Genomic DNA, 26736 nt, shown 5'->3' with positions numbered 1-26736 from the left:
GAGAAAGTTAAGTATAGTAGAGTAATAAAAACGCAGTCAGGATATTTTCTTTAACAAGCAAACAATTTGAGTGGACTTTGCCATGACTCGTAAGAACTTGAAGATCTTTTTATCTTTCAAATGCTCTCTCGTGACTCTTATTTTCAAAGATAAAAATCTGATTTTATTAAGGAGGTAGTATCCAATGAAGAGTGGTTTGAATTATTCAAAATGTTTCCTCTTTGTGCAAATTCAATCCCTTGGTTTTTAAGAAAACAAAAGTTGATTTTTGCCATTTTGGTGATAACTTGTCTCTTGTGACTTGTCTTTCATTCTTTGTTTTCTGATTTTACATGAGCATTTAAGGGTATTCTTCTATCCTTCTTTCTCTATTCTTACCTATGCAAAAGACTCCATTTTGGTGCAAGCTTTTGAATGGCTACCATTGCTCCTCACATGCAAAACCTTTGACCCTTCAAAACCCTAAAGAACCCCTTCACTACCTCCTCTATAAATACCGTGTCCTATCTTCATAAATCCCCAAGACTTTCTGAATTAATTCTTTCATGTTTTGCAAAGTGTTTTTAATAGCTTAAAACCGTGTTCTTTTGCAAAATACTTTTAAAAGTCTTCAAGTGTCTTTCGGTTTCTACTGATCATGTGTACTTTTTGCTTTTATATACTAAACTCTCTTGCTTAAAAGTGTTGATCTTGTAAAAGTTGTCCACCTCTATTCTTTGTTAAGAATGTGTTAGTGGAAACTTGATCCTTTACATTTTAAGTGTGTTAGAAGAGTTTAGGACGGAGTAGTCTTTTACTCTTGACAACCGGAGTAGGTTGTGAGTTGGCAATCGGACACTACTACAAAATTGACCTATTGTAACATATTGCACGCAACACTTACTTTTAATGTTGCAAATTAAAATAAATATATTATCTAAGCAACACTTATCATAAAAATGTTGCATTTATCTTTATAATGCAACATTTTTGTAAAATGTTGCATTTTATCACTACATGTAGCAACATTATTTTCCAATTGTTGCATTCAGTGGATGTTCTAGCAACACCTTTTTGATATGTTGCGATGTGTCATCAATGTAGGGGTGTTTTACTTCCTGTCCGTACCAAAAAAAATTTAACTGGACCAGACTGAAATCGGAACTAAAAATTATGGTTCGATTTCTGGTCCAAGTTTCTTAAGGATTCCGATCCATTCCGGTTCAGTCTCGACTTTTTCCGATTGGACTGGAAAGACCGAAATTTATATTTCTATTTTTTTACTTACGTACATTAGTTTATAAGATTCATTATAAATCTTGTTCAAATATGCGTGATTTATCGTTATTATACGATAATAATATATATTTTTCATTTTTATAGGTATAACATAAATAAATCATTTATAAAGTTGACATAAATAGGCAAGTATGAAAAAATTTCAGTCCAACGGGTCCCGTGTGGCCTTGGACTGGAATTTTCCGATCCGGAATTTTGATTTCAATCCGGACTCCGACCTTTAATTTTTTGTGATTCCGATTTCGGTCCATTCCGGTTCCGGCCTTGACCGAACCGGTTAAAGGTCATAATTTAATTTTTTTTTTTTTTAGAATTTTTAAAAATGAAAAAAATTACTAAAAGTCTAAAAATTAGGCGGGATAAGCGAAAATTAGAAAAAAAGCCAAAAAAAAAAACGGAAAAAACAAATTCACACTTTTATCTGTTTAGAGATAGAGATAACAATCGCCATTTGACATTTTGACCTAAATCATCTAATCGTCTTCAATACCACTGCAGTTCGATGTACCAAAAAAAAAAATACTACTGCAGTTCAATCGTCTTTTACAAGCGCCTTCAATTATATTAATCGTCTTCATCAGTTGTTTTTCGCTATTCAATTCAATCGTCTGCATCGATCGACTTCACCCGCAATATTCCCAATTTGTCTATCGTGCACGGCGATTCAGTTTCGGTAATTTCAATTTGATTTTTCGACTACTTTTTTTTTTTTGTGTTGCAACTCAATTCTATTTGCTATTGAATTTTGATGTTGCGTTGATTTTTAATATAGGTGATATAATCTTTACTGATTGAGATGAATTGATTACTAGAACATAATTATATTATTAATCAAAGCTTACCTTGTATCTAATGCGTAGTTATATTGGATTCTACATGATTCATCAACGATAGTGTTAAAAATACAAAAAGACGTGTGAACTGTTTGATGTATTAGCCTCTTTAATTTTGCTATACAAGCCACCCGTTTTATCTATCTCCTTTATCGAAGTATTGGGGAATGGATTGGTAGTGGTAATATACAAATATTGCCATCGAGTACGTATCATAATATTTATTGACTCATTACTTTTGGTTACGGATTATAATGGAATAAATCAAGATGTCTCACTAAAGTGGTTGCGCTCTTCTTTTGTGAAGTAGAGTGGTCCTTCGATGCAGTTCTCGACGCAATTTTCATCTTCCATCATTCCGAAACAACCTCTTTGTATTGATAATACAAGGGTAAGGTTGAATACATACCGCTCAGTAAACTTATTTCATTTATGCTGTAATCTTCCTGCAATTCGTGAAATTTAGTGTGTGGTGTGGTGTGCACTTCCATAGCTTACTGATGAAGCTATTCAGTTTCTTTATAGTCCGTTATTTCCCAAATTATGTATTGGTATTTACTACTCTCTCCAATTCACAATAAACCTCCCATTTCATTTTGGCACAAAAATTAAGGAAACACACTACCCCACCATATAATTAAATTTGGACCACACAAATACACTACCCCACCATACAATTAAATTTGAACCACACAAACACTTACCAAAAAAGGAAATAGGGAGGTTATTGTGAATAACCGAAAAAGGAAATAGGGAGGTTTATTATGAATTGGAGGGAGTATTTAGCATTTGATTCATTGGTTGCTTCGAGTACTTTATCAAGCCATGTATCAGTTTGTAACTCTTAAGTTAGTGTAGGTCGGCGAATTCTTTGCTAACTGTATTACTTGTAGAACAAGTTATTAGCTGGTGTGAAGTGAAATATGTGAGAATGGTGGTAACTAATGTTAGCTGGGAAATTGAGAGAGTTAAAAAAAGAGAAGAGGTGGTTCTTGATTGTTAATCTAAGCAAAGTATAGGATGTAGGACATAAAAGTTAGGACAGACAGATCGATAATGAAAGTATAATTGTTGGATTACAAAGAATATTAACGATTTAATCTCAGAAATAACATAAGAGAAAGACAGGGTAACTAATGACAACACAACAAGCAAGCTAAGATTTGCTTTGTAAAGCTAATTAATGAATGAATGCTTTCAAGATTCATCTTTGCTTGTTTGATTGTTTGACGTACATGTAGTATATATATTCACCTAGAACCCGCTTTTTTTTTTAAACATTGCTGACCAATTATATTTGCACATTATTTTAATCCACATTATAGAAAACATGTCAACGAGAGGGTTGAGAAATTGATATTATATTATGTAAGCAAAAAGACTTGGTAACCGATGTGGCCTATGGCAAGTGGGAAGGGAGAATGCGTTTTTGCAAAGAAATATTATTTCTTGTGTTGGCCCTTTTCGTCTTTGGTGGTTGTAACTGTAATTGATGAACATGAAGAGTAAACAATAATTTATACATGATGAAAGATTTGTTTCAAGTTCATTTTTACTTTGAATGTTGTCTATTGTCACCAATTCACTTATCTTTTCATTATTAATTACAGTGGTTTTAATTTGATTGGAGGATACATGTGAAGTTACGTCATTTTGAGGTAGTTTCTGGATCTCATTGATGAATATAGAGAATTGCTCAATTTACCGCATAAAATACATTCAGTTTGTGTGATATTGATTTATTGTGAATGTATTGCATCGTTTCGAAGTTTTTATTGCTGGTGAGCTTGGGATACTTAAGCTTGCTAATAAGACAAGACTTCAAGAGTTTGGGATACTTAAGCTTGCTAATTCAATGACAAGTCTAGTTGACAGTAACAATAACAACAAGAGGAAAGCGAAAGAGAAAAGTGCTGCTAATAAAAATGACATGGAATACACTCCAGAAATCATGACTGAAGGTATTTTGTGCAAGATTCTTGGTAAGTTACCTCTAGAAATCGCTAAAAATTATTTATGTTAGAGGTATGTCTTTCTCATTCCATAGTGTAATATTTCTCAATCCCCCTTTGTTGTTGAACTTTGAGTTCGTTTGTTTCTGGGCTATTTTACGATTTGGTACTGGTGAGATCTGGCCAAATTGATCTGCAACTGGTTTGATTTGGTGAGATCAGGCCTTAACTCTTAGGATTAAGTTGGGAATAAGTGGGCGTGTCTTATAAGTTTGCAGCTTTTGTAAAGTTTCTGGCTGCGAGAATAAATATTCATTTGCCACCAATTTAACTGCTTATTTGCTTTGCAGTAGGACTCTGTGATCTTTCCTCAATTTTTTTTTGAATAAAACTTCCACTTGCTAAGCCATGCTTTCTAGTATGAAAGCTTTGTTTTTACCATGCTATTAATCAAGTTTTCTCGATTTGATACTATTACATAATACTGGGTACATGATATATATGCACTTAATTGAATATGCATTGCATAGATTTATTCTACACCATGATACTTGTATGCACAAATCTATTCATATTCACTGTGGGTTGAGTGAATTTGGTATTCAAGGCTATTATGTATTCAAAGATTGTCAGTGTGTATAGTAAGGTGACATGAGGAGTACGGAGTAATATTTTGGGACTTCCTTCTGAGGTTGAGAGGTTTAGCTTTGTTAGGTTTTTGACTGGAGAGTCAACAACTGTTTTCTTCTTCCAACATATTATTGATGGATGGCAGTCTAATTGTTTGGTATGGTATTCGATTTTGTTAAAGAACAATAGTAATTCTACAATCACGTCTTGTTCCTACCTCTTAAGCTTATATCTTGTTTATTCTACGATATGCGCTGGTTGCCAAATGTGTTTTTCATTGTTATTTTATGCTCATTTACTTCATGTGAAGGTACATTGTTAAAAAAATTATTTTCAGACAGATATGCACAAAATATTATTTGCCGTGTATGGTCATCGTGTCTGATTCAGTAATAATTTATAATTAACCTTGTCTTTTGTCACAGGTCTTGTTTTGAGTTATATAGGGATGCAACATTAGATGCAAATTGGGGCTCGCTGAAGGCTTATACAGAGGTCTTGTTTTGAGTTATATAAGGATGCAACGTTAGATGCAAATTGGGACTCGCTGAAGGCTTATACTCGCACGGTGTTTAGTTCAAATGCCCAAATATTTTCTGAATTGTTAGGAAATTGAGCATTTAGCTTTTTCTTTATGACATTTTTTGTATTACGGAACATGGATATTGATTTTGGATATTGTAATGAACATATGGGATTTTGTGGATCAATAATTAATGATTATTTTTTTATCAATCTTGTATGTGCAAAAAAAAAATGGTTATAGCGGTGTAAACGGTGGTACAAATATAGTGTAAATTCAATCTGAATTAAAAAGTTGCATTAGATCTAATATAATGTTGCCTTTGATAAAATTGGGAATGTTGCAATAAAACCAAAATAGTGTTGCTTGTATGTTTCATTTGGACAAAAAAGTGTTGCTAAGTGTAGAAATAAGTGTTGCCAAATTTTGGAGGGAAGGATAAAAATGTTGCATTTATAAATTTAAAGTGTTGCAATAGCTTGACAAAATAAGTGTTGCATAAAGGAAATAGGTGCAACATTTTACAAAAATGTTGCATTTGAGTAAAAAATGTTGCAGAAAATGTTGCAATGATCTATTGCAACGAGACTTTAAGCAGCACACTTAAAAATGTTGCTTAAACCATAATGCAACATTTTATAGGTAATATGCAACATTTTTGACGTATTGCAATAGATTCACTTTGTAGTAGTGGGAGTAGATTGCGAGTTAGCTTGTCATAGAACGGAGTAGTTCTTGTACTAGCTTTGCAACCGGAGTAGGTTGGCGTCTTTTATTACAAGGGTCTTTTAGTTGTCGGAGTAGATCACTAAAGGAAAGTAATAAAAAGGTAGATTGGACGTAGGCACTTTAGTATTTGCCGAACCAATTCAAAAACTCGTGTTCATTGTTTATCTCTTTAATTCCGCTGCTTTCTTACTTTGTTTGTTTGTTTTGTTTAGCTTAAACTTAGAAGTAACATTCATCATACTTTATCGTCGTATTTGGTCTGCGAATACTCCACAAACCGAGACAAATAGATACAAATCGAACGATTGTTGCTTTCATACTTGAAAACATTCATTGTAACTTTGTTTGTTTTGTTTCGCTTAAACTTAGAAGTAACAGTTCACCATACCGTCGTATTTGGTCTCGGTGATAATACTCCACAAACCGAGACAAATAGATACTGATCGAACGATTGTTGCTTTCTTACTTGACAAACATTCATTGTGATACTTGTTCAATCTTTCAATATTATTCAAAGTATCCTCAAATCTCTTTTGTTCACTTAACTTACTTTAATCCAATAAAGTTGAAGTTAAAATTTTTAAAAGAGTACCTAATTCACCCCCTCTTAGGTACTTGAATCCATAAACTCAACAATTGGTATCTGAGCCTCGTGCTCTTGATCGAGGCTAATCGCCTTAGAGTTTGATTCGTGGGTAATGGATTCCGAGAAACACTCCAAGATCCCTGTCTTTACCGGTTCGAATTTTGGATGGTGGAAACTCAAAATGGAACATTACATCAAAATTATCGATTATCAATGTTGGAACATCATCCAAAATGGACCTCTTGCCATTGAGGAAACCGATATTCTTAACGGTTTCACCAAGACAAAAGAGGAAAGAAATTACAATGAGAACGACTTCAAGCTTGCCGAAAAGAATTCCAAAGCAATGTCGATTCTTCAACGTTGTGTTGGTGAAGGGGAAGTTAGTCGAATCTCCGGGTGTCCTACGGCAAAATCTATTTGGGATTCCCTTGTACTTGCATATGAAGGGACGTCCCAAGTAAGAAAACACCGTATTGATCTTCTCATGCAACAATATGAAATGTTTAGAATGTCAAAGGACGAGTCTTTAAATAATTTTTCTTCTCGTTTTTCTTGTATTATTAATGAGCTTCAAAGTCTAGGAAGGAATTTTGAGTCCGAGGACATCATTCGAAAAATCCTTCGTAGTCTAACCCCTAAATGGCAACCTAAAGTCACCGCCATAGAGGAAGCTAAAGACTTGTCAACCCTATCTCTTCATGAACTAATGGGATCACTAATGGCTCACGAGTTCAATCTCGATAAGCATTCTAGTGAGTCATCAAAGGGAAAGAGTCTCGCCCTCACATCTTCTCCAAGTGATGAAGAAGATGAGGAGGAAGACGAGTTTGCTATGTTCACAAGAAACTTAGCCGGGTTGGTCAATGGCCAAGGTAACAAAAAGTTCACTAATAATTACTCTAAAAAACGCTTTCCTAAGAAACGACCTACTTCCACCATGGGATGCTTTAAATGTGGTGATAAAACTCATCAAATTAAAGAATGTCCCAAGTGGGAGGAAATCAAATCTAAGGAAAGAAGAGAAAAGGTTAAAAAAGACTATAAACATAGAGTCATGAGTGCTATATGGGGAATGTCCGACTCCGAGGAAGATGAGGAACTCATCGAGGAGGAACTTGAGGCTAAAATGTGTCTTGCAAATCATGGTAAAGAAAAAGTCTCAAAAACCTCAAAACTTGAAAACTTAAGATGCCTCATGGCTAACCCCGACGATTCCGACTCCGATTCCGACAACGAGGTAAACAATCTAAAGGCCAAGGCTAGAACTTACTCCAAAGAGAAAGTATGTAAGCTTCTTGATCAACTTCTTGATAAGTGTCGGTCTCAAACTAATAAGCTTGATATAATGCAAAATGAGATTGAGGAAATTGCTCAAGAGAATTTTAATCAAAAAATGAACTAAAAGCAACAGATCAAAGCATTCTTCACTTCGAGGCATATAATGAAGTCAAAAGAGTCAACAAGTTAAACAAGCATTTGACTAAAGAACTAGAGCGTCTTAGGTCGACACCCACGGACGTCTCTGACCTTGAAAATGTCAACACTACCTTGGTGATGCAAGTTTCCTCTCTAACCAAGGAACGTGATGATCTTTTGAAGGACAAAGACGATCTTGAAAATGAGATCTATGACCTTGTTGTTGAAGTTGTAGACTTAAGAGAAACAGTCTCTAAGACTGTTGCTTCTGACCACGATTTAGACAAGTTTAAAAGAAAAGGTGAATGGTTGGAAAATGAAAATGAGTGTCTTAAGAGTGAGGTTGTTTGTCTCAAGAATGAAATAGAAGACCTCCATGAAAGGCTTACCTTCTTTCAAAAAGGTATGCCCGAATGTAGCTCTTCTAGCTCTTCTCCTCATCTTAGATCCGATGAAATCGTTGATCTAAACCAAAGACTCGACAAGATGACATCTAAGTATGAAGAGTCCAAAGAAAGAATCATTTATCTCGTGTCTAAACTCAACAATCACACCCATGACTTCATTGTTGAGAAAAGATTGTCCATTGAAAGTGTCAACAATGATGAACTCGAAAGAAAAAAGAAAAGAATTTGCATCTTCTTTCACGTGTCCATGACTTGACCAATGAGCTTGTTAATGCTAAGAACATCACTGAAAAATGGGAAGGAAGTCAAACCGTGTTAAACTTCCTCACGAATCAAACCGAGAAATGCGATAAAACTGCTGGTTTGGGGTTCAAATGGAACAGTCAGACTGATTGTTGCATCCGTAAGCCTAAAAACGATTTTAGAGGAAGGAAGTATGTAGGTCTTCCCGAATACATCATTTGCAATTATTGTGGTGACAATGGTCATGTTTTTAATGGATGTACAAAACGTTTTGATGACATTGAAAAGAACACCAAAGTATTAAATGAAATGAACATTAAGAAAGACACCACAAGTTATGTTGATCACAAAAAGGGACCCAAATTCATTTGGGTTCCTAAACTCAAAAACTAATCTTGTGTAGGGCTTGGTGAGAGGCGGCCGCAATTGGTACTTGGATAGTGGATGCTCTCGTCACATGACGGGTGATAGAAGCCAATTCCTCTCACTTAAAGCGTATGATGGTGGCACGGTAAGGTTTGGTGACAACAAGAAAGGTGAAGTAATTGGTATTGGAAAAGTTGGTAAGTCATCCTTACTTTGTGTCGACAATGTGCGGCTTGTCAAAGGTTTGAAACATAATCTCCTTAGTATTTCTCAACTTTGTGATAAGGGTAATGTTGTTGAATTTCATGCTAATATGTGTCGAATTTTTGATGCCTCTACTAATGAACTAATACTCGAAGGAAGACGTGTCAAAGATGTTTACTTAACTAATTTGAACTCTCTATCCGGTCACACCATGTCTTGCATGAGTGTAATGAACAATGATCCTTGGTTATGGCATAAAAGGTTTGGTCATGTTAGCACAAAAACTCTTAATACCCTTAAAAGACTTGATTTGGTTGAAGGCATTCCTAATATAAAATTTGAAATTGATAAAGTATGTGATGAATGTGCTAGGAGTAAACATGTTAAAAGTTCCTTCAAATCCAAAAGAATTATGAGTACATCTCAACCTTTGCAACTTTTACATATCGACTTGTGTGGACCAATGAGAACTAGAAGTAGAGGTGGTAGTCGTTATGTGTGTGTCATTGTTGATGATTACTCTAGGTTTGTTTGGGCACTCTTCCTAAGCTCTAAGGATGAGACATTTGATGAGTTTCTAATTTGGTTAAAGAAGATTCAAAATAAACTTGGTTTAAAACTTGTTTCAATGAGAACCGATCATGGAACCGAATTCGAAAACTCATCATTTGGTGCTTATTGTGATGACAATGGTGTAGACCATAACTTCTCGGCTCCTAGAACCCCACAACAAAATGGTGTGGTTGAAAGGATGAATAGAACCCTTGAAGGAATGGCTAGAACAATGTTATTAACTAGTAAGTTGCCTAAGAACTTTTTTTGTGGGCAAGCGGTAAATACCGCTTGCTACATTTATAATCGTGTCATGATAAGGAGTACTTTAAATAAAACCCCTTATGAATCATTGCGTGGAAGAAAACCCAACATTTCTTATTTTAGATGTTTTGGAAGCAAATGTTTTGTTCACAACAATGGTAAAAACAATTTGGGTAAGTTCGATCCACGTAGTGATGAAGGAGTATTTATTGGGTACTCCGATCATAGCAAGGCCTATAAAGTCTACAATAAACGAACCTTGTTAATTGAAGAAAGCATCCATGTCATTTTTGATGAATCTAGTGTGCTTGGACAGGTACAAAACATGGATGATGATAATGAGGATGAGGACGATGAATTTGAGATTGGTCTTGTTCGAAAAGACTTCGTGTTCACGGATGAAGAAGCTCCCAACTAAATTGCAACATGATACGAGACTGCGCCATCAAAGGAAAGCAACAACTCGGGGGAACACGCAGTATTTCGATTCCTCTCCCGGAAGCAACAGACCCAACGATCGTTGCTTCTACCTCCGAATCAAGAAAACCAAAACAAAGTGAGGATGAAGAACCTTCCAGGCCAATGGAAACAGATCAACTTGTGGATCGATGCGGTGAGGGGAACAAGAAACCATTGTTCCAAAAAGGTGGAAACATCAAAGCTCTCATCCACTCACCAATCTCACAAGTGATCTCAACTCGGGAATTCGAACAAGATCATCCATCAACAAATCCGCTCACCTCAATGAGTATTGTGCTCATAATGCCTTCCTATCTCAAATTGAGCCTTCAAATGTAATCGCCTTGACCGATGCAGACTGGTGCTTGCCATGCAAGATGAGCTCAATCAATTCAAAAGAAATGAGGTATGGCACTTAGTCCCTAGACCGCCTAATCGTACCGTCATTGGTACTAGGTGGGTCTTTCGCAACAAGCTTGATGACTCGGGAGAAATTGTAAGGAACAAGGCTAGACTAGTGGTGCAAGGTTATAACCAACAAGAGGGTATTGATTACGATGAAACCTATGCACCGGTAGCTAGACTTGAGGCCATACGATTGCTTATAGCTTTTGCGGCTCACAAAGGTATTAAACTCTTCCAAATGGATGTCAAAACCGCTTTCTTAAATGGATATTTGGAAGAAGATGTCTTTGTAGAGCAACCACCGGGTTTTGAGAACAATGATTTGCCTAACCATGTTTTTAAATTAGACAAAGCTCTTTATGGTTTAAAACAAGCACCAAGATGTTGGTATGATAGATTGTCTAAATTCCTTATTGAAAATGGTTTTAAAAGAGGCTCCGTTGACAAAACATTGTTCTTGAAGCAACAGTCAGACGAACTGTTGGTTGTACAAGTATATGTTGATGACATTATATTTGGTGCAACAAATGAACTCCTTTACTTATATTTTTCGGAACTAATGAAATCGGAGTTTGAAATGAGCATGATGGGTGAGCTAGGATTCTTCCTTGGGCTCCAAATTAAACAATCAAATGAAGGAATCATGATCCATCAACAAAAGTATATTAAGGAAATGCTTAAGAAATTTGGGATGACTAATGGTAAGCCTCATGATACACCTATGGTAGCCGGGTCCAAATTGGACAAAGACGAACTCGGTAAGAATGTTAGTGATAAGGTGTATAGAGGTATGATAGGCTCACTTCTTTACTTGACCGCGAGTCGTCCCGACATTCTTTTTAGTGTTTGTTTATGTGCTAGGTTCCAAGCAAATCCGAAAGAATCTCATTTCAAAGCCGTTAAACGAATTCTTCGGTATTTGATTGGAACACAAAATCTTTACTTATGGTACCCTTTACATTGTCCTTTTGATCTTATAGGTTATTCGGATGCGGACTATGCGGGGTGCACGGTAGATAGAAAGAGTACCTCCGGAATTGCAACGTTCTTGGGTCCTTGCTTGACTTCTTGGGCCTCAAAGAAACAAAACACGGTAGCTCTTTCTACGGCCGAAAGTGAGTACGTTAGTGCGGCACATTGTTGTTCTCAACTCCTTTGGGTAAAACAACAACTCTTGGATTTTGGTATTATTTTTGACTCCATTCCTTTAATGTGTGATAATACGAGTGCAATAAATATCTCCAAAAATCCTATTCAACACTCTAAAACCAAGCATATTGATATTCGTCACCATTTTATTCGTGATCATGTGGAAAAAGGACATATTAAACTTATCTTTTGCAAGACCGAAAATCAAATTGCCGATATTTTTACTAAACCACTTGCAAGAGAACATTTTGAGAAATTTAGACTAGAAATTGGGTTAATTAATAGCTTGTGATTTTTAGTATGAGTTTTACACAATTTCCTAATTGATTAAGTTAAATTTGGATATATGTTATTAAGTGTTCTAAGTGCATTGACATCATGTTTGGACCAAAAAATTGACACCGTATTTGTGAGTCGGTAATCACTCAACCTCATATCTAAATTTACGTTTATTATATGCTACCTTGCGTTTTTATTTCGAGTAATTGAATTTGTTTAAGTCGGGCCAACCACCTCTCCTACATCATTTAATGGGCCATTAAACATCATTTAACAACCCATCACCTACAACTACCCGTCCAAACTACCTAAACCCACTAACCCTCCATCTCCCAAATCCAACTCCCTCATATCTCACCTATCCTAACCCACCATGGTAAAAACATCATTTAACACACCCATTAAACCCACAAAAATTACCTCCCTACCTGTCACATCCAACCCACCGACATCACCAACTCCAACCATGCCTCCTGTCAAAACTTCTTACGCCTTTCCTCCACAAACCTCAAACCCGACTTCAACAAACCCAGATCCACCTAGCCCTCAACCATCACCAAAACCCACTGATCCACCATCATCCGACAACACTCCCATCGCCTCAATGGTAGGAAGACGCACTCGTGGTGGTCGGAAGAAAAGCTCCACTACTCCGAGCTCCTCCTCTGAACCGGTTACTGTTATGGTTGAAGATGTTGAAGATGAAACCGAATTTGACCTGAATGATAATCCATCGAAATCCGGCGAGTCTGACCCGACTCCGGCAAAGAAAAACAACAAAAGGAAAGAAAAAGCCCCATCCTCTCAATTACCCCCAATCTCTGAAAATGTTGAACAAAGTAACATTGATAATCCCAGTGTTGATATTCCAATTGAAAATCAAAATGAACCTACCTTAAAAATCGAAAACTTCAAAGAAAAAACTTGTCTACCTTGCTCCCTCTGATCCGGTCTCCCTAACCTCGAAATGGGATCTAGTCACTGTTTGGGCGCACCTTGAGAGTCTCGACCTTCCTACCTCCATTTACAAAAATTGTGAAAGGTTGATGAACATTAAAGCAATTCACTCTCCTCGGGTGTATAATCAAAAGCGGTTCGAGCCACCGGCTTTCCACTCTGTCCGTGATATGGTTTTAGCTCAAGGTTGGGAGAAATTACTGGAAATGCGTGAGCCGGTATTTGTGAGTGAAGTGATTCAATTCTTTGCAACGGTACGGGTTGATAAATCGGTGATTTTGTTACGACTAAGGTGAACGGTAAGCCTCTAAAATCGACTCAATCTGATTTCGCTCATCGCTCTTAATATTCCAGTCGGAGGCTATGACAACCTCCCCTCCGAAACTTGGGTAGCCTTACCATATGCCTCACCTCTTAGCATCGCTCAAACCGTTTGTCCCAAAACTGTCTCCCCCGGACCCGTGAGCAACACCCAAATTCCACCTCCTCTTCGAATCATTTTTAACATGTTGTGTCGCTCCATTTATCCTTCGGGTGATAGAGGAAAACTCACCATTGCCTTACAATACTTAATCTATCACATTGCTACCCACAAAAAGGTGAACCTAGTTGGGCTTATGTTTAAACGTTTCCATCTTATCTCGACTAAGCTTCGTCGACCTTCTTCTAGCTTGATTCATTTACCCTATGGAATGTGGCTATCGGTTGTGCTCAAGGCACATGGGGTTTTAGTGAATACTAGCTTGGGTTCGTTGGATATGTGTGATACCATGAGTGATGGGCAAATGGGGAAGATGTTGATCAAAATTGAGAATGATGAACTAATTGCTGTGAAAATCAAGAAGGACCCGGAAGTTGGTTCATCAAGTCAAGGTAACTCGGGTAATATGCGGGACGTGCTTAATGTCAGTAGCCGAGTTGGGTGCGTGGATTAGGGAAGATGCTCGCCAAAAGGACTTGGCTATTTCGGCCCTTGCCTCTACTTTGGACCTCATTCGTGGAGAGGTGGATATTATTTCCACTCTTGTGTCCACAAAAGAGGTTGGTGAAGATGTTAATGTGGATGATGATCCGTTGGGTAGTGGCTCGGATGGTGAACAAGCCTCCTCTCCTTAGCCTTTCCAGTCCCTCTCGGCCCTTTAACCTTTTACCCGTATCCCTCTATTTTGTTCCACCCGTGGTTGTGCCTTTCTAAGACTATGTTTTATTACTTGCTATTTTGAACACTTGGTGGTGTACTTTAAACTCTATTTAGCTATGTTGAACTTTGGTTAGCTTATGCTTAATCCTTGTTAATGTTGACCTTGTTACCTTGTCACACTTCCATGTGTCTTTTTGTGTTTTCTTATGAAAAATCTGCACTCTAATGCTTGTGACATCCCTATCCTTTTGATGATGTCAAGAGGGGGAAAAGGTAAACTCATGCTTAATCTCTTTGCTATTGATTAAACTAATGGCTTGTCTAACCTTCTTAGCTTGATTCTTGTTTGGGGCAATGTAAAATTGTCATGATAGTTTGATTCTAGCTTTTGCCCTTGGTAAGGTAATATTGTCCCTTCTCTATCATTTGATCTTGCTTGCTAAAATCTTGAATTAAGGTGTTTACATTGCTCTTGCATTCGTTTAGGGCTTGTCATCATCAAAGGGGGAATTTGTTGGGTTCCTTATGTTGATGATAACATGCCCATTTGATTTGTATTATCTTAGTTTACCTTTTCAGGACTAATGATGTAATCAAGCTTGGATTAAGAAGTGTTGAAGTTGTTAATCATTCCATTGTAATTAGTCGTGTGTCATCTAATGTACAAGTGAGAAAGTTAAGTATAGTAGAGTAATAGAAACAGTCCAGATGACTGTTGCTTTAACAAGCAAACAGCTGAGTGGACTTTGCCATGACTCGTAAGAACTTGAAGATCTTTTTATCTTTCAAATGCTCTCTCGTGACTCTTATTTTCAAAGATAAAAATCTGATTTTATTAAGGAGGTAGTATCCAATGAAGAGTGGTTTGAATTATTCAAAATGTTTCCTCTTTGTGCAAATTCAATCCCTTGGTTTTTAAGAAAACAAAAGTTGATTTTTGCCATTTTGGTGATAACTTGTCTCTTGTGACTTGTCTTTCATTCTTTGTTTTCTGATTTTACATGAGCATTTAAGGGTATTCTTCTATCCTTCTTTCTCTATTCTTACCTATGCAAAAGACTCCATTTTGGTGCAAGCTTTTGAATGGCTACCATTGCTCCTCACATGCAAAACCTTTGACCCTTCAAAACTCTAGCAACCCCCTTCACTACCTCCTCTATAAATACCGTGTCCTATCTTCATAAATCCCCAAGACTTTCTGAATTAATTCTTTCATGTTTTGCAAAGTGTTTTTAATAGCTTAAAACCGTGTTCTTTTGCAAAATACTTTTAAAAGTCTTCAAGTGTCTTTCAGTTTCTACAGTCGTGGCCACTTGTTGCTTTTTATATACTAAACTCTCTTGCTTAAAAGTGTTGATCTTGTAAAAGTTGTCCACCTCTATTCTTTGTTAAGAATGTGTTAGTGGAAACTTGATCCTTTACATTTTAAGTGTGTTAGAAGAGTTTAGGACGGAGTAGTCTTTTACTCTTGACAACCGGAGTAGGTTGTGAGTTGGCAATCGGAGTAGATTGCGAGTTAGCTTGTCATAGAACGGAGTAGTTCTTGTACTAGCTTTGCAACCGGAGTAGGTTGGCGTCTTTTATTACAAGGGTCTTTTAGTTGTCGGAGTAGATCACTAAAGGAAAGTAATAAAAAGGTAGATTGGACGTAGGCACTTTAGTATTTGCCGAACCAATTCAAAAACTCGTGTTCATTGTTTATCTCTTTAATTCCGCTGCTTTCTTACTTTGTTTGTTTGTTTTGTTTAGCTTAAACTTAGAAGTAACAGTTCATCATACTGTCGTATTTGGTCTGCAGTAATACTCCACAAACTGAGACAAATAGATACAGTCAGAACGATTGTTGCTTTCATACTTCAGCAAACATTCATTGTAACTTTGTTTGTTTTGTTTCGCTTAAACTTAGAAGTAACAGTTCACCATACTGTCGTATTTGGTCTGCAGTAATACTCCACAAACTGAGACAAATAGATACAGTCAGAACGATTGTTGCTTTCTTACTTCAGCAAACATTCATTGTGATACTTGTTCAATCTTTCAATATTATTCAAAGTATCCTCAAATCTCTTTTGTTCACTTAACTTACTTTAATCCAATAAAGTTGAAGTTAAAATTTTTAAAAGAGTACCTAATTCACCCCCTCCCCCTCTTAGGTACTTGAATCCATAAACTCAACACATTACTAAAACAAAACTTTGTTATAACATGCATAATCCCATGTTCAGCATAGATTCTGACCAGAATGCAACCAAATATTACGATATAAGTTTTACGATCTACTCCATCATTCCTTATTTGACACACCATACATAAAATCCAGCGACATGAAATGAACAAAATAAAATAGCACAACTACGAAGGTCTTCTGTTGTCAGGCTTCAGGCAACTCTCGAAATTCTACTTCCGAAACGAAACCAACTGTACTTCCTAGGTCCAGGGTTGTGTGACTCTTTCACTATCACTACATCATCAACAGAATCGGAGTCAGAGTCAGAATCTGATTGACTCTGCTCCCTAAGTCCCCTCATTTCGGACTCTTCAGAACTCTCCTCTAGGTCGTCTTGGTCATCGCTACTAATCTCTATCACCTCAACTGACTCGCTGAAGTCTTCTGAGGTTGTGCCCTCAAAGAAAAAATCATTATTGACTCTGCTACTCTGACCATCCTCAAACTATTTCGCAGCATGATAATTCATCCAGTAGTAATACTGGTGCCCTAGTCCGCCTTTCATATCTTCGTAGTTCATATCTGCAGGGTACCTAAGCCCACCTTGAAACTTAGGGTCGTCATATAGGCGCTTGTCATGTTCTTCATACTATTTCATGAAATAGCTTTTAGCTCCAGCTAGTGGGCCAGTCTCAGGAAGGGTGCTATTCAAGGCAAAAGCTCTTAGGTAAGTGTCAATCAAGTAATCCTCATCCCAAAGTTTCCCATAGGCTTCCATACGTTCTTCTAAATGTTGACAGCATATATCAAACTCTGTTCTGGGATGCATATAAAATTCTTTAGGGCGATCAGTTTCACGGAGATTCATCCTATGTAAGGACACATACACAGATTAGATTAGAACACATCGAAACATGTATATATACTCAATCGATTAAATTCACAAGATTGTTAACTTTAAATATTCGTTATTCCATCTCATACCAAACACTGTCTTCCCTTTCTTTTCGTGTATAAATATAAATTTTTACGTTAAGCAATACATATTAGCACACATCACATACCATTATGTTACTAAGAGAATCATTGAAATAGGAGAGTTGGAAAGTCCAAAATGCAAATAATCAATTTATAACGATTTTCTCAAACCGTTGGGTCCAACCAGAATGTTTGATGAGTCATAATTATATACATATTTATTCCTCCCTTTAATTACTTTTGATGCGGTTTTCGTGCTAGTTTATATCATTGACATGCCTTTTATGTTAGAATGTCGATACTTCCGCTTTTTGATGTTTAATACAGGAATAATGCATTTGGGGAGCAAATGAACTAAATGGGAATCGCGGAGTGGGAATGAATGGATACACGAAGCATGGAACGGGAATCCATAAGAATGAAGGAAGAGAAGTTAAGAAGAAAACACAAAGAAAAGAACTTCTTATTACAAGTGCTCACTTTGAAGATATATATCTCAAGTTGTACAACTGATTTTCAAGTGATTCCAATCGAAAGTGAAAGCTTATCCTCTTAGCTTTCCAACGCCATGTAAATCGCTTATTTCAGACAAGTAACGAAGAAATAGCGGCCATTTGAAATTCAGTGCGCGAAGTAGGAACTTGGTTCCTCGATCGAGTGCACCTAGGATTGATCGAGGAACCCCATACTCGATCGAGTACACCTTGGGCTCGATCGAGGAACCTCCATAAACAATTATGGTTCGCAATGTCGAGAGTTGGGCTATCTGAGAATTGGTGCCTCGATCGAGTGCACCTAGGCTCGATCGAGGAACCACTAGTTTCATATTATTCCGCAATTTTCCTTAAGTCGGTTATGACTACTATAAATACCAAAACTCGTACTCTAGGTTATTTTTAGGCTTTATTTTCAGTAGGTTTAGTATAGTTACTCTAAAAACTCTCTCAAATATTCTTATTTTAGTTTAGTTTCATTATTATTGTTCAGATCTATTGCCTTTAATTACGATATTGTTCTAATCTTTCATCAATTATTATTTCAATTTCTTGTTCATCTCTATTATTGTTCATCATGTTTTTGATTATTATTATTATTAGTATTAGTGTTCTTCCCTTTAATATGTGTAGCTAAATCTTCTATCTAGGGTAAAAGGGGATCTAGGTTGTTAGAAAAGGGGTTATTATGAATTGATTGTTAAATTGCTCTTAATTGTTGTTTAATTACCGTATTACTTCTAATTAGTTGATTACCGATCAGAATTGATTAATTAGTCTTGCATAAACTAGGATTATCACCGATCGGGTTAAGACTAGTATAGGCCATGATAATTGAATTAGACCGATTTAATAATAGCGATTCCATGTTAAGTTAGATCTAAAAAGACATATTCGAATCGACCGATCTTTTGACTTTCGACGATATAAATTGCTCAATCAATGAATTAAATCCTACCCTTTGATGACTACCTAGTGAAACCGAATCCCTAGACTCTTTAATATCATTGTTATTCGTCTTTATTTACTTGCAATTAGTTGATTAGCATACACACAATCAAACCCCCAAAATTGGTTACCTTAAGACAGATTTAAATATAAACAAAGTAGATAATCACCGCCTCCCTATGGATTCGACCCTGACTTACCGCTAGCTATGTAACACCCCCTCATACCCAGGTACCTTACCAAGGACTACCCTAGCATGAGACGCTGTTACCATCTCGGTTGCCCCAGGTTAGTATATCAAAAGCAATAATCCAAAACAACTTTATTAAAGTATAAAGAGTTTAACGATTACATAATCTCAGACCAACTCAAAATAAAAGTGTAAGGGCCTCAATACAACTGAAATCAAAGACAGCTAAACTCGTAACAGCGGAAGCTAGACTCGAAGTGATGACTCCCCATGACTGTCCCATAGCTAAACATCTGCATTACCTATCATAATGTGCTCACCATCCCCGAATGGATCACCGCAGGTTTTACAAAACAACAACACGGAGTCAGCTACTACATAATTCAAATAAGACAAACAAATAATGTAACCGGCTGATCATCCTCCACAGTAACTGACTACACACCGAAGTGTGTAGCCCTGCCGGATTACCCATCGCAACAGGTAATCCACTCCGCCGGTGGGGGACCGCAACCCATCCCCACCAAGTCCAGCTCATCAACGAGCGACTATCAATCCATGTCCCTTAATATGCACATCCTCCCCCGTGACGGGTTCCACAAAGGGCGAACTAGGGTGTGAAGCTACTCCCGCAAGTGACTCCACCACAATCACACATACCACAACATCAAAGCTGTCACAACACCACAAACGTCACAACACAACCACATCACCACCGTCACCACAACACCCATACTCTGATGATCAGCAGATAACAACAATTACAAAACAAACACAGTCTTAATGAATTAACAGTAACTGAGTAGGGAAACCCTATCTTTTTACAATCCGCTATGCTGCAATCAATCCTACAATATGCCTAACAAATAGCACATCGTCACCTACAACAATGATAATCAACAATCACATAACGCAAACACTATATACAAAACCCCATTTCCCCCAAATTCCTAATTAAAGACAAACCCTAAAATTAATCATGAACAAACATGGAAATAAAGACATACCGACGAAAGAGTGAAGGATTAAATGTGATTGCTGGGATTATCCACACATACAAAGAGGAGAGATTGGGAGTGATTAGAGCGTCGTACGTTTGATTAGGTTTTGTAAAATGATGTTTAGAATCTGGTTATCGAAATTATATAACCTCTAATTACTCCCGAATCAAACCGCTGAAATATTACTCGCCAGACCGAATACTCGGTCGAGTATAGAGTATACTCGGCCGAGTATCCTCTACTCGGTCGAGTATTCATCATACTCGGCCGAGTGTTCCTCGGCAGTAGCCAAACAGACTACACGACACACACTACTCGACCGAGTAGGCCATACTCGGTCGAGTACCGGCCTATAAAATCCGTAGTATTACAGTCTTCCCCCCTTAAAAAGAACTTCGTCCCCGAAATTCCAACCCAACCTATAAAACCTGGACACCTAACACTAAGTCCACCAACCACGCATACTTCCACAACACGGCTCACGATAACATCTCAACATAGCCTCCTAATACTGACTCCATAATATTACCGAATAACCACAATATAATGTTGCCAACCTTGTCTCACTTCCATAACATCACTAGCAACTCAATACCAAGACAATCCACAAAATAAGATCAGCCATTAAGACAGAATGTTACATTCTACCACCCTTAAAACGAACTTCGTCCTCGAAGTTTACTCACACACATAAACATCCTCACACAATCCGTTACTCACACTCCTAAACATCATACTACTATGAGCACTGCCATTACCTGTAATAAAATCAACCCTAACACAAATCTATCCTTACTCTACACCAACACTTAAACTTCCAATTGTACCATAACATGTACAACCATCAAACTCTCTTTGTCGCATCCTATTCCTCTTAAGATAAAAGTTACGTCCTCGTAACTCACTAATAATAGGTCCATTGCCATACCTCTCATAAACCTCATTATCAACGTATGTCAACGATAAACCACTATAACCTCAAGACCTACAACCATTCCTATATCCAGGACTCTCTTTCTCTAGCAGTTCTCGTGCCTCCAATTAATCTGTACTCCCATAACATATATCAAAGAATCCTCAGTATAACCACTACTCCATCTCTTCTACATTACCACACAACAACATACTTCTATATACATATACACTCATCTCCACAATCTTATCTCACAATTCCTCAAGTGTTACACATACTCACATTAACTTCTCATGTTCATCTTTTCTATTACCACAAAACTCACCCTTGACTTGACATGATACTAAGTCCTAAAACTCCGTACTCGCTGTCCCAAGAAAAGGTGCTAAACCACCTGTAATTCCAGTTCAATACCACACATGTTCCACAATTTCTTTCCACAACTATTTCCACCAATGCCTCATCTAACTCAAGATCAGAAGTACTCCAACAACCTCTCACAATTGTGTCCCATTAACAGAATACTACTTTACCATGACAACAACAGAACCGTACCCAACTCTTTTTCATATCATACTATATACATTCAATAGGACCATACCCATACCGACACTGGTAAGGAGCATCGGGAAACAACACAACGGTCTATATGCCCCGACCGACACTAACAAGAAATAGCAGTAAACAAACAACGATCTATGACAACACGAAAATACTCGTATCACAACACGAATTACCGTGCACACTGCACAAAACCACATCGATAGCCATCACAACTTTTATAATCTCATAACACCTACTCAGCATAACTTCCTTGACCACAAGACTTTCTTAAAACTACTCTACCAGATCACGACGCAGCACATTAGACGGGACCACAAATTCTAACCTTATGAATATTATTCATACCATGACTCTTGAGGCTGGAACCTCACACCATTACTTACAGATATCATACATACACATATAAGTATTACATATGACGTGAAACACACATATAACGACTCGTAACTATCACGCCACACCATTACTCGTGAGGCCAGGACCTCACACAAAGTTTTACACACCTCATGGACCCATAATCGAATCTAACTAGCCAATCCTGATCACGTAAGTTACCACTTGACAATGAATACCTCTCATTCGGACTTAACTCAGGTGCCTTTCATAACATATCCTGTCATACACACAATTATCACCCCTCCGGCAAATGTAGCCATAACATGAGTACTCAACTTCAAGAGAGCACCTCATATATCCACATCGTATACTCCCTCACAACCAAACATACTAATCACCTCCACAAAATCAACCTCATTAGAACAACTAACTTCCCTAAAGTAACATCATCCTCAACCACTAGTGACAATACTATGACACCAACATCCTTCATGTGACTACTCTCTTACTATCACTTCTTAATATAACAATCCATTCCCTCTCTTTGGTTATCATCCCAAATAACGAACATCCAATCCATCAACAAAATCTACCTCAACATTATTCCTAATTCTATCCTTTATCATATTGTTACCTAACTCTCCACCAAAATCTCAGATCGTGCAAACACTCCACAAGCTTTTTATTCCCTTAATACCTCGAAACTCACGGCTAACATGTCGTCCTGCTCTCCTATATAACCATTAACTCACACCTTCTAGTGAGGCTATCGTACATTTCCATAATTTGCTACCTTCATGCTCCTTAACTCCGGTCAACGTTCTCTCAACTTACTTCCATCCCTCTTTCCCCCTTTTTACTCAATAATACCAATTAATAATTCATATCCTTTCTCTTTCTACCTAACTCTTTAGTAATTTATTTATTTTTCCATAGCTCCACAACTCTAATTCCATTAATTCATATCAATATATTATCATTCTTATTATCATTTATCCTCTCTCATCTTGCTTCTCACTCACCCTTCTCGCCATCAAGTCCACACACTAACAATTACTCTTCAATTAGTCGTATCTCACTTTTGTATCTCTAGAAACCCAAAAATTTACCTCATACCGTTAATTTCCCAAAGAATTACACACTAGGCTCACCCCTTGATATTCCAAATTCCCAAACTCAGTCACTATCTACAAATCCACATCGCGACATAACTCCATCTACGTTCACTACATACCCCTCTACTTCATCCCTCTAAAGCAACCCTTCATTATATATATCCTTAAGCAACACAATCCTAACCGTCTTCCTCCATAAATCCTTACACAGCCCAATTTGCCACTAATCGCATCCCCCATCTCGACCTTTCAACCTCACATTTCTTTACACTTATATCACTCTTGCCCATAAACACTGACTTTTATATTACTCAACACACGACTATATCTCTCATCATATCTCACCAACATGTTCCTCACCTTGATTAATTCATCATTCCTCCATTTCCTTTTTCAACTATCCCTCATAACCATATTAACACATGTCTTCCTTACCTAACACATGTCATTTACAAGCCGACATTCTCCTCGTCATAGCCTTTGGTAACTTACGTATCCAGACCGTCACATAAATAAAAGAACGTTTGAAGACCCAAAACATACATGTATACATACGCTACGACATAAAACAATGTAAGAACATATCCGGGGATTAAAAATTAAGGTAAAAACATAGCCACCGACTCAAAATGGCCGCCCACTGAGGTACTCGGTCGAGTATGTAGCATACTAGGTCGAGTACAGGCTACTCGGTCGAGTAATGAGACTACTCGGCCGAGTTAACCACTCCAGAAGCTAAACAAAATTATCATAGAGATATTACTTCGCTGAATATGGAACACTCGGTCGAGTATAAAAGATACTCGGCCGAGTAGGGACTACTCAGTCGAGTATCGGCGCAGATCTCAGCACCGTCCAGTTTTCGTAAAACAGTCATATCTCACTCGTTACTTGGTCAATGTGAGCGTGTGACCTATTGTTAGAATCGTAAGAAGACAAGCTATCACTTCCAATTGTAATTACAGAAATATAATTTCTAGAACTCAACTTATGACAGTTTTAAGACAACCCTTCGGTAATCGATCTTCATACAAATCAAATTTTCTAAACCAAAATAATTTGAACATGCATATGGCAACAACAACAACTCAATACTTCATGAAAGCAGTACATAATTGAACTCTTATCATACTCACATGAAAATTAAACACAAAATTCATATATATATATATATATATATTTATAGACGCATGCCCTTAATCACATGTTACTACCAAGTAACCCTAAAAAAAAATCACATGTTACTACCAACAAACCAAACATTAACATCATCATGCTCATATACTTCATGATCAAGATCTATCATATGCGAATTCAAAATCCACCTTTCATATACTACCATGTTCCAACACTTTTACCATGTCATCTAACCACTTCACAAGACTCAAGTTACAAGTATTACACACACATGACTCAAACATACAACAGTTTCCCCCCCAAGTGACCGGCTTGAGATCGTAAGGGCCTTAATGCGACTTCGGGACGTCTCCCAAGTCTTTGCGGTAGCTCCAAACAACTCTCCCCGGGTTCATTTTATTTAGACTCCCTAAGTTCATTGGGTTTATTAGTTTTCGGTGCCAGGATCGTCGGCTCTGATACCACTTTGTAACTCCTCCTCATACCCAGGTACCTTACCAAGGACTACCCTAGCATGAGAGGCTGTTACCATCTCGGTTGCCCGATGTTAGTATATCAAAGGCAACAATCAAAAATAACTTTATTAAAGTATAAAGATTTTAATGATTACTTAATCTCAGACCAACTCAAAACAAAAGTGTAAGGGCCTCAATACAACTGAAATCAAAGACAGCTAAACTCGTAACAGCGGAAGCTAGACTCGAAGTGATGACTCCCCATGACTGTCCCATAGCTAAACATCTGCATTACTTGTCATAATCTGCTCACCATCCCCGAATGGATCACCGCAGGTTTTACAAAACAACAACACGGGGTCAGCTACTGCATAATTCAAATAAGACAAACAAATAATGTAACCGGCTGATCATCCTACACAGTAACTGACTACACACCGAAGTGTGTAGCCCTGCCGGATTACCCATCGCAACAGGTAATCCACTCCGCCGGTGGGGGACCGCAACCCATCCCCACCAAGTCAAGCTCATCAACGAGCGACTATCAATCCCTGTCCCTTAATGTGCACATCCTCTCCGGTGATGGGTTCCACGGAGGGCGAACTAGGGTGTGAAGCCACCCCCGCAAGTGACTCCACCACAATCACACACACATCAGCATCACAACTGTCATAACGCCACAAACGTCACAACACAACCACATCACCACTATTACCACAACACCCATACTCCGATGATCAGCAGATAACAACAATTACAAAACAAACACAATCTTAATCAATTAACAGTAACTGAGCAGGGAAACCCTACCTTTTTGCAATCCGCTATGCTGCAATCAATCATATAATATGCATAAAAAATACCACATCGTCACCTACAACAATGATAATCAACAATCACATAACACAAACACTATATGCAAAACCCCATTTCCCCCAAATTCATAATTAAAGACAAAGCCTAGAATTAATCATGAACAAACATGGAAATAACGACTTAGCGACGAAACGGCGAAGGATTGAATGCGATTGCTGAGATTATCCACACATACAAAGAGGAGATATTGAGAGTGATTAGAGCGCCGTACGTTTGATAGGTTTTGTAAAATGATGTTTAGAAATTGGTTATCGAAATTATATAACCTCTAATTACTCCCGAATCAAACCGCTGAAATATTACTCGCCAGACCGAATACTCGGTCGAGTATAGAGTATACTCGGCCGAGTATCCTCTACTCGGTCGAGTATTCTTCATACTCGGCCGAGTGTTCCTATGCAGTAGCCAAACAGACTACACGACCCATACTACTCGACTGAGTAGGCCATACTCGGTTGAGTATCGGCCTATAAAATCCGTAGTATTACAAGCTATCTTGTTAGTAGTAGTATAGTATTTATTTTGACTAAGGCAAACGACTGATAATAACCTTATCAAATTTGGCGTCGTTGTCGGGGAGGCAACAATTGTTCTTTTTGTTTCTGTTTATTTTTGTCTTTTGTTTCGGGGAACTTCAGTTCCTTGAGGCAGTTTTATCTTTTCTGGTTGTTTTTGTGTATGCCCAGGTCTAATAGGTTAGAGATTATACCTTTTGATCCCGAGCCAGAAAAGACTTTTCGATTCAGACGAATATTTCATTGAGAAGTAAGTCAAGTGGAAGACTTGAGTACACTTGACTACGAGCGGTATACTTTTGCAGAAGATTCATCCTTTGAAGAGGACACTCTTATTTCTGCATCTGTGACTGTGACACCCCCATACTCCGAGTGCCTTACCAGGACCACTTAAGGTATAAGAACATCACCATCTCGGTTACCCGAGAAAATTATAATCAAATGACAATGAAGAAACATAATTTAAATAACAATATAGTTTAAAGTGATTACATGATCAAAACCAAAACTGTTAAACTGAAATAGAAGATTCTCAGACTGTCTACTGCTAAAACTATCAAAGCTATAAAACATCGTCTGACACATCGAAAGACTTCTAACTGCCACGTGATGACTCATCCCAGCTATCCCATACGCGTCATATCATACCTGCTCAATAACTGCTCACCACC

The 26736-nt window shown here is 37.5% G+C and overlaps 1 long non-coding RNA gene across 3 annotated transcripts; it reads left to right on the top strand.

Moving 5' to 3' along the window:
- The first annotated feature begins 1671 nt into the window (after nt 1-1671).
- On the top strand, nt 1672-5523 carry LOC141634460 (uncharacterized). Of its 3 annotated transcripts, XR_012539195.1 has the most exons (4): nt 1672-1930; nt 2422-2502; nt 3722-3769; nt 3881-5523. It is a non-coding gene; the product is annotated as an uncharacterized LOC141634460 (long non-coding RNA). The 3 variants fall into 3 exon arrangements; XR_012539193.1 differs by having other exon boundaries at nt 3722-5523; XR_012539194.1 differs by lacking the exon at nt 1672-1930 and having other exon boundaries at nt 2330-2502.
- Nucleotides 5524-26736: the final 21213 nt, after the last annotated feature.

Source organism: Silene latifolia, chromosome Y, assembly GCF_048544455.1.
Source record: "Silene latifolia isolate original U9 population chromosome Y, ASM4854445v1, whole genome shotgun sequence".
NCBI classification, from domain to species: Eukaryota; Viridiplantae; Streptophyta; class Magnoliopsida; order Caryophyllales; family Caryophyllaceae; genus Silene; species Silene latifolia.
The sequence above is the reverse complement of the archived record's forward strand: the minus strand, read 5'-3'. Positions and strand labels throughout refer to the sequence as shown.